General features: G+C 35.1%; 1 protein-coding gene across 5 annotated transcripts in view; it reads left to right on the plus strand.

The window, feature by feature from the left end:
* Window positions 1-3,385: 3,385 nt before the first annotated feature.
* Window positions 3,386-8,859, plus strand: part of plekha1b (pleckstrin homology domain containing, family A (phosphoinositide binding specific) member 1b) — a 45,305-nt gene continuing 39,831 nt past the window's right edge. For all 5 annotated transcript variants that reach the window (XM_016522948.1, XM_016522949.1, XM_016522950.1 and 2 more), the window contains exon 1: window positions 3,386-3,495. The gene's annotated coding sequence lies outside the window, so the exon portion shown is untranslated. The remainder of the gene's footprint in view (window positions 3,496-8,859) is intronic.

The following is an 8,859-nucleotide window of genomic DNA, read 5'->3' on the forward strand; positions in this document are numbered from 1 at the left end:
TTTGGGCATACATTTTCTTATTTTAATTTTCTTAATATTTTTCTTGCACAGATTTTTTTTATTCTTTTTTTTTTTTTTTTTTGCATGTACAGTTTGCATCCAGATTAATGTCTGAAACTTGTTGGAGCAAAAGCAGCTGGTGACAGTCTGCCGTGAACACTTGAAAGTCTTCATTCGTCTCTTCTTCTTCTTCTTCTTCTTCTTGCTGCTTTTTTAGTTCTCAGAAAGTTTCCTCAAGGCATATTCCAATTCACGACCTTATGCACTGTTCTAAGCAATTTTAGTAGTGTTTTCACACTGAAAATTCCAAACAGAAAAAGTGCACTTCAAATAGTGAGGTCTAAATTGCATTTGTGGGATACAATATGTTGCCCAGTGTGCTCTGGTACTGCACATTTTGGCAAGCTCATCCATGTCTTCCATGCATACAGAAAGTTAGCGTATATCATTTGCACATTATACTGTAAAATTAAACTTGAAAAAGAAAAATATCTTCTAAGGAGCAGCTATTGCACCATTAGCTGTTGTTTTTGAAGCTCATTTTTCATACCTAGATCTGTGGACTGCCATCATTTGGCTCATGCAGCCTCAAAATAGTTTCCCTCCTCTTGAAGCGTGCTGCATTGCTATTGTTTTCAAGGGCTGCGAATTGAGGGAAGAGGAAGCATGTTTTGCGTGGTGCGCTCTGTGTTTTCACATGGGCAAACTGCCACTGAGGAAGCAAAGCTATCCTGATCACAATACATGCTGGAAAATGCTCAGCCGAGCAGTGCGGATATACAGCAGCCGTTCACAGACTACTGCATGACCCGCTGACCCCATGCAGGCTTTAAATAAAGTCACTCTGCTGCTCTGACCCTGTGACCCACACGACTGGCTTCCCCTGACCCACATTTTAATTCGAAAGTGAATAGGAGAAAGCAGAAAGACTTTTTGAATCTTACTAACTCGTCACCAAGAAAGTTCAGGAATTAGTAAGACGTAAAAAAATGAAAAGAAGATATTTTGAAGAATGTTGGTTACCAAACAGTGGCTGGTAGCCATTGACTTATGCTGTGTTCATGCCATGTCGTAATTACCGTAATTCCGAGATGACAACACGTGACGTTCAACTCAGTGCTGTTCACGTCCTCGGATTATCTGTTTCTATAAGGACAGTCAACAAAATGAACCCGCGTGAATGTTACTGGCAGCTGTAAAACACAACACAACAGTTGCTATGCAAATGCATCATTATTACACTTTATAATTATTTCTTTAGGTTGTTATCACATGGATAGCCTAGATATCTGACTCTGCGCTGCATGTATTTCGTTTATGTTCACATTACTTTCGTATGAAGGCATCTACATTGGCAAAAGTCAATTACACGAATTTTAAAACATAAATATTACAAAATAACATTTAAGTTAGCTCTCAGAAAACTCCCTGTTCACAGGTTGTAATTACGAGTTCTATGAGGACGTGCACTTTTTACAAGTTGGTAGCTCGTAATTACGGTAATTACGATATGGCGTGAATGCTCCTTTACTACTTTTTTTTTTCCATACGTCAATGGCCACACCAACTATTTGGTTACCAACATCCTTCAATATATTTTCTTTTGCATTCAACAGAAGAAAGAAATTCATACTGGTTTGGAACAACTTGAGTGTTAGGAAATGATGACAGAATTTTCATTTTTGAGTGAACTATTGCTTTACGACTGATAAGAAAACTATGGAAAAAAATATTTGTATAAAGTAACTGCATTTTTTTTTTTAGCAATTCTGACTCCTATTGTGAGAATACATCACAATTATGACTTATTGTTGTGCAAATCTAAGAATTCATCTCAGAATTGTGAGATATAAACACAGAGTTGCAATATGTTAACTCACAATTCCGAGAAGAAAAGCCCAAATTGTGAGATCTAAACTCAAATTTGAAAACAAAGTCAAAATTGTGAGATAAAACGTTGCAATAGACCTTTTTTATTTAAAAAAAAAAAAATAATAATAATTGCAAAACGTAAACTCAGAATTGATAGAAAAAAATAATCAAAATGATCAGAATTCTGAGAAAAAGCTTTTTTTTTTTAATTTTCTTTTCTTTTTTCTTTTCTTTCTTTCTTTTTTCTTTTTTATTCCATGGTGGAAACAGGCATCCAAAACAGAATTTATGTATTTAGTTATTTTTCAGAAATATTCATTTGCAGTTTCAAACTCTACAGTTTATCCACATTTTCAGCCTTGCATAATAACATGCATGTATTTTTCGAACTGTTAAAAATGTATTAAATATTATCTATTAATTTTGTAATTAATTAGAGACATAATTTATATTGTGTTTAGAGCAGTTTTTCAGTCTGTTTTCATATACATATGTGTTTTTTGTTTTTATCTCAATATGTGCAGGCTCTGCACGTCACTATAACCTCCAATAGCCTTTGCTCAAATCTCAAACTTGCACCTAAACAATAAAACACTGGGAAAGAGAGCATCCAGGGGGATTTCCCATAATACAGCACTGTTTCCTTCTCTTCAGTCACCTCCTAGAGCATTGCAAGGCATAAACTGGATATACCACACATTTAGTCCACACTGTGAAAGTAAAAGCTCCAAAGCTTTAAAATACATTAGTAAAAAGTAAAAATACAATAAAAACTGCAATATAGTCATTCATTCCTGTGATGGCAAAGCTGAATTTTCAGCAGCCATTACTCCATTCAGAATGGTTTTTTGTAACATTACAAATATCTTTAACTGTCACTTTTGATATGTTTAATGTGTCATTGCTGAATAAAAGTATTCATTTCTTTTTGTTTTAAAAAATTGTACACATCCCTAGCTTTGGAATGGCAGTTTCCACCGAAATACAAAGCAGCACAATAATAATAAAATGTTTCTTGAGCAACACATTATAATTATTATTATAATTTCAAGTCAACATATTATAATGATTTCTGAATAACATCTAGCCTACGTGACTGCAGTAAAACTATTTGAAAAGTGGATCAAATATGACCTACACTTAATCACGCTGAACAACAGACATTCTATTTATAACTACAAATCCCATCGTCCTTTTCTTTACATCCGGAAAAGAAGAGGCCTTTTCCGCCTTCAGTCGTAATTTTGTGAATCCCACTATGGTGAAGGTTTTTGGTCATGAATATTAATTATATCTCCTGACAGACGGCTATTTGATTGGTTGAATGCAGACATAGGCAGGTGGGCGTTAGTTTGCTGCCGAACAAGCCCGGGAGGGCTTGGCTCATGTTTATTAATACAGAAACGTGACTGGACGCTCTAGGGAGGTTGCCTAGCGACGTCAGCAGGAACTAATTCATATTCATGAGCTAACCCCTGGTCATAGTGGGATTCGCAGTTCCGCTCTCCGCCCGTCAGCTGCGGGATAGGCAGACCGTCGGAAGTTTGTGGGAGATGGGCTGGAAGTCCAGCACAGGCAGACCGAACGCTGCTGCACAGGAGTTTCCCAGCTGCTTATAAGTGTGTAAGTTATCTACACATATACTAACGAGACATATCGTGGAGTATTAAACTTTGAATGCGTGTTATTGGTTGTGTTCAAATCAGTGACGTTAGTTACAGATTTACAAGGGCAGTTCACCAGCTCCCTTTATGCAAAACCTGTCGCTTCTGTTTCAGACAGCAGGTTACCGATCGAAACAGATTAAATCATTTAAGCTAGTCTTTGACATGTAAATCATTTTTGATCTCGCTCTCAGAAATGATAGATTGATTTTGTCTGAAGATATGGCATTGATGCGTTATGTCTGTACACAGCTGTTAAACCTAGTGCGCTGCTTAACTAGACAGCATTTTTGGACATTACAAGCATGAATGGAACGCACAAACGCGCCTGTGATGCTCGTAAATGCTGTAGAAGTACCTGTAATGTGGTGATATCATGCTACAACGATGCAGTGATAGTATCAGGTGATATGGTACTGAGATGGGGAAAAAAAACAACTATGGTAGTACCATTGTGCTTATTTTGTTTGTTTTTGTTTGCTGGTGAAGTGAAGATACAGATGTCAATCACTGTTTTGATCTAGAGTTCAAAGTGCCGCCCACTTTTTCATTGGCCTTGGTTTTTTTGAGGTGTAGAGAATCTTTCCCTTAGAGAATTTTAAATCTTTGTTAAAACATTATAAGCAATGAAACAAACCAACGAGCTACAGAGTGAATCACTATGTTACAATTTTAAGCAAAAAAAAAGAAAGAAAACCTGACAAAAGACAATGGTATAAGACTGTGCACTTAATGGCTTTAATCATAATGGACATATATAAAACTATTGATTTAGGGTAGGGATGCAAAACGTTTAATTACGATTAATCACATTCAAAATAAAAATTTGTGTTCACATACTATATGTGTGTGTGTGCTGTGTATATTTGTGACCCTGGACCACAAAACCAGTCATAAGGCAATTTTTTTTTTTTTTGAGATTTATATAATATAAATAAATAAATAAGCTTTCCATTGATGTATGGTTTGTTAAGATAGTACAATATTTGGCAGAGATACAACTATTTGAACATCTTCTGAGGGTGCAAAAAAAATACAGATATTGAGAAAATCACCTTTAAAGTTGTCCAGATGAAGTCCTTAGCAATGCATATTACTAATCAAAAATTAAGTTTTGATGTATTTACGGTAGGAAATTTACAAAATATCTTCATGGAACATGATCTTTACTTAATGTATAATAAGTATGTAACTTTTATGTTGAATGTGATTATTCGCGATTGATCTTTTTCCAGTCCTAATTTAGAGATGTGGATGATATAGAAACAGTATATTAACAATATATCAATTTATTTCAACGTTTCAAATTTCGGACACAGCCCTTGTTTCAGTTTTTTGATTTATTTATTTTAAATAAATGCTGAAATAATTTAGGCTGAACAGCTTCAACAGAAGTGTATCCCTTCGATTACAACCACATAATTCATAGGTCTGTATATAGTTATAGTTAAAAAAAACAATTCCCCTATTGAGGAAATGAATGGGATATTTTTTTTTTTTGTATATCTGGAACCCAACTGTTGCACTATATTGTGGTTTTCTCTTCAATTGCATTTGCTTACCTCTTTCTAAATTACACTACCATTATTGCCATCCGCTCCTTCAGTAATCAATAGTACCATGGTAATATCATGCTGTATCAAGAATGGTTTAAACATTTACCATGATAGCACCATGGTATTCCTATTATTATTATTATTATTATTTTTTTTGGCATTGTCATTACTCATTTGTCACAAATCTGTCTTTGCTGCAGTGCAAAGTAGTTTGGGCTCATATATTGCAGACCTTAATCGGATACATTGCTTTTTGTTTTTGATTACTGTATGGATTTTTTTGTATTATTATTGCATTATTGTATGGAATAGAGCTGTCAAAAAATAGAAAATTATGAATAATAATAATAATTTTAACTAACAACTATAGTAACTGCCATAATTTCATATTTAGTTGAACTATTCTTTGAATGGCTGCACTGGGTTCTGTATTTTCATGGCAGTTATTCCACAGTTTCCTGTTTCCACACAAACACTCATGTTAGGAACTGTGTAAGTTGATGAATGCATTTTTTTCAATAGCTCTCTAACCCACTCATGTACATCTCACTGCACCTATTGTTTTCTTACATAATCCGTTTCAATTAGAACTGCTGATTACTTTCATGATAATATTAATATGACATTAATATGAACATTCATTTATTTTGATATTACAGAAGTGTAAGCAGTAAGATTGTAACATGAAGAGTGGATGGAATAGTTTTCCAACTTTCCAACACGCCAAACGATGCAGAATTAATGGGCTGTGGTGTGATGTTATGCTCAAGGTATTTTACTCAAGGAAGATATGTCAAACCTGTCAAGCAAGTATGTCAAGGGTATCAAATATATATCAAAGTTCCTCCAAAACTGCTGTGCTGAAGTGAAAACATTCAGGTGTTGTGCTGGGGTCTATCCAAACAGTTTTGTACATAAAGCAACATATACTTTGTACACACATACCATATTACAGTTATGGTTCAAAAGTTATGCTATTCAAAAGTTTTGGGTCAAAAAGGTTTATTTCCTTCTTTAGAAAGAAATTAATATATATATATATATATATATATATATTTTGTATTCAGCAAGGATGCATTATATATATAAATTTCTTGTTTTCACATGATCCTTGCACAGTACTGCATTATGACCTAATAACACTTTTAGAAGATTTATAGAAGCAAGCTAAAATGGCTGGTTTGCTTCAGCAAATGTGTTTTTATTTCACGTTTGCTTTTGTTAATACTAGGCCTATAACACTAGGGTTTGATGTAGAGATGAAACAGTATGAAAATGTCATATCTCGATACTGACCAAAATGATCAGGGTTATCAATATTATCACGGTATTAAAATGTTCTGCAAATGTTCAAAAAGTACTCATACACACTGAAATCATTTCACCAAGTTTTATATTGAAAACCAAAAAGCAACGAATAAAATTAGCAGCACTATGCACTTTTTGTTTGCATAAACATTAAAATAATTAAAAACAAATGTCATTAAAAATGGCTTAAATATTAAACAAACATAAAATATTGACTGGGTGAATTATAGCATGTTATCTACTAACATGTACTACATGTGCAAATAAAGTTAAACAATTTTTTTATAAATTGATAAACCTCATTTCAGCCATTTACATAGGCTACCATATTATCCGAAGTGTTGAGAATTTGTATAAAGCACGTTAGCTTGTTTTCCATCTACCAGTTAAGATTTACAACAAAAATCTGATCCAATTTTCGCATTGTTCTGAAAAATATGGCAGACAGGCTGAATAAAAATGTAAATCCACTGTCTGCCAGCATGCGGCGCTTATGGAACAGCAGAAATGGAGCTGTTTCCCGGAAACCTCTGTAAACAAACCAGCTCTGCGCTTATAAACACTACATTTTTACACATTACATGGAGAGAAGATGAAAAGCAAATGTCATCAAAACTTTTCAGGAAACAGGTGGTTCTCCTTTATGCACGTTGCTTAATGCTGAGGTTACCGCAAGTTTTTAAAATCAGTTTAAGCAAATATGGTTTTAATGATATTTAAAATATGAAACGATAATGCTAACCGTTGGGACTTGATATCGTAGTTTCACTAATGGTTTCATCCCTAGGTTGTAGGTGCTATGTTATTTTCAAATACAACAGCATGTACAACAACCAACATAAAATATTGCCAGATTTAAGATTCGGAGAAAACTAAACGCACTGTTAGAGCCAGTCACTGGACATTTCACTTTAAAATTGTCACAAAACTTGCAAGAAGCAACATAATATCATTTTGCTGAAAGGCTGCCACTGGCACGTTGTTCCAATAGGTAAGACTGCTGGAATATTCTCTATTGCAGCCAGTAGCTTGATACCAGTTATGCTCAGCATCAGAATACTTCACTGCTGTTTCCTCTAGATCCAGTCAATCCAGTTTGCGTTTCCTTCTGGTAGTTTACGAGTTTTACCTGACTCGGAACAGTCTATGTCCTGTAGAAAGATCTATCTCTTGCTAGATAATATAGCAAAAAATCTCACACTACACATGATGCAAATCTATTGACAGTGAATAAGGAAGGAAATGCCACCTTACCTCACTTAAACCTGAATCTGTCTCTCTCACTCAAACGTGAACATAAACAGAAGCACAGGTAGGGCCTGTAGGACATGTGTTCTGACAGACAGCATGCTACTGTTGCTTTTATTGCAGGCACAAACTGATTATGGGTCCTTTTTAATAAGTGTGGACATTCATGGGTGTGATGTATGTATGTATGTGTGTGTGTGTGTGTACGGGTGCATCTCAAAAAATTAGAATATCATGGAAAAGTTCTTTGTCTTTTGTCATTTAATTCAAAAAAGCTAACTTTCTTATATTCTAGATTCATTGCACACAAACTGAAATATTTCAAGGTTTTTTTTTTTGTTTTAATTCTGATGGTTACGACTTACAGCTTAGGAAAATAAAAAATTCAGTATCTCAAAAAAATTAGAATATTTCATTTTGAGCTTGATTAGTTTGATTAATTTTGAGTATAAATACTGGGTACCTCCTGGGCTAGTTTAGAACATGCAACCACAATCATGGGGAAGACTACTGACTTGACAGTTGTCCAGAAGACGATCATCGACACCCTCCACAAGGAGGGTAAGCCACAGAAGGTCATCGCTGAAAGGGCTGGCTGTTCACTGAGTGTTGTATAGAAATATATTAAAGGGGTCATATGACGTTGCTAAAAAGAACATTTATGTTGTGTATTTGGTGTAATGCAATGTGTTTATGCGGTTTAAGGTTCACACATTATTTTCCACATAATGTACATTAATGTTGCTCCTCTATGCCCCGCCTTTCTGAAACGCGCCGATTTTTACAAAGCTCATCGGTCTGAAAAGCGAGGTATAAGCTGATTGGCCAGCTATCCAGTGCGTTGTGATTGGCTGAATACCTCAAGCGTGTGACAGAAATGTTACGCCCCTTACCATATTGTGATGCCGTGTCCCAGCGTGACAAAACAAAAACAATAAAACCCATTATAAACGAGGCATTTGTTGCATCCAGTGGGGACATAATTACTGATTATAATGACTTATACTGTCTTTTTACGCGTTGCGTTGCGTATCATGCCGCGTAAACATAAAACCATGTCTGCATTTGTGATTGGAGAAACGACAAACAACAAGCGCTACTCTACACTAGGGCTGGTCTGAATACCATTTTTTTGAGCTTCGAAGATTCGGCAGTAATCAACACCGAATATTCGAAGCTTCGGAGGGAGGGGGCTGAACATATTCTTCTCT

Source organism: Sinocyclocheilus rhinocerous, unplaced genomic scaffold, assembly GCF_001515625.1.
Source record: "Sinocyclocheilus rhinocerous isolate Xijiao unplaced genomic scaffold, SAMN03320098_v1.1 scaffold419, whole genome shotgun sequence".
NCBI lineage: Eukaryota > Metazoa > Chordata > Actinopteri > Cypriniformes > Cyprinidae > Sinocyclocheilus > Sinocyclocheilus rhinocerous.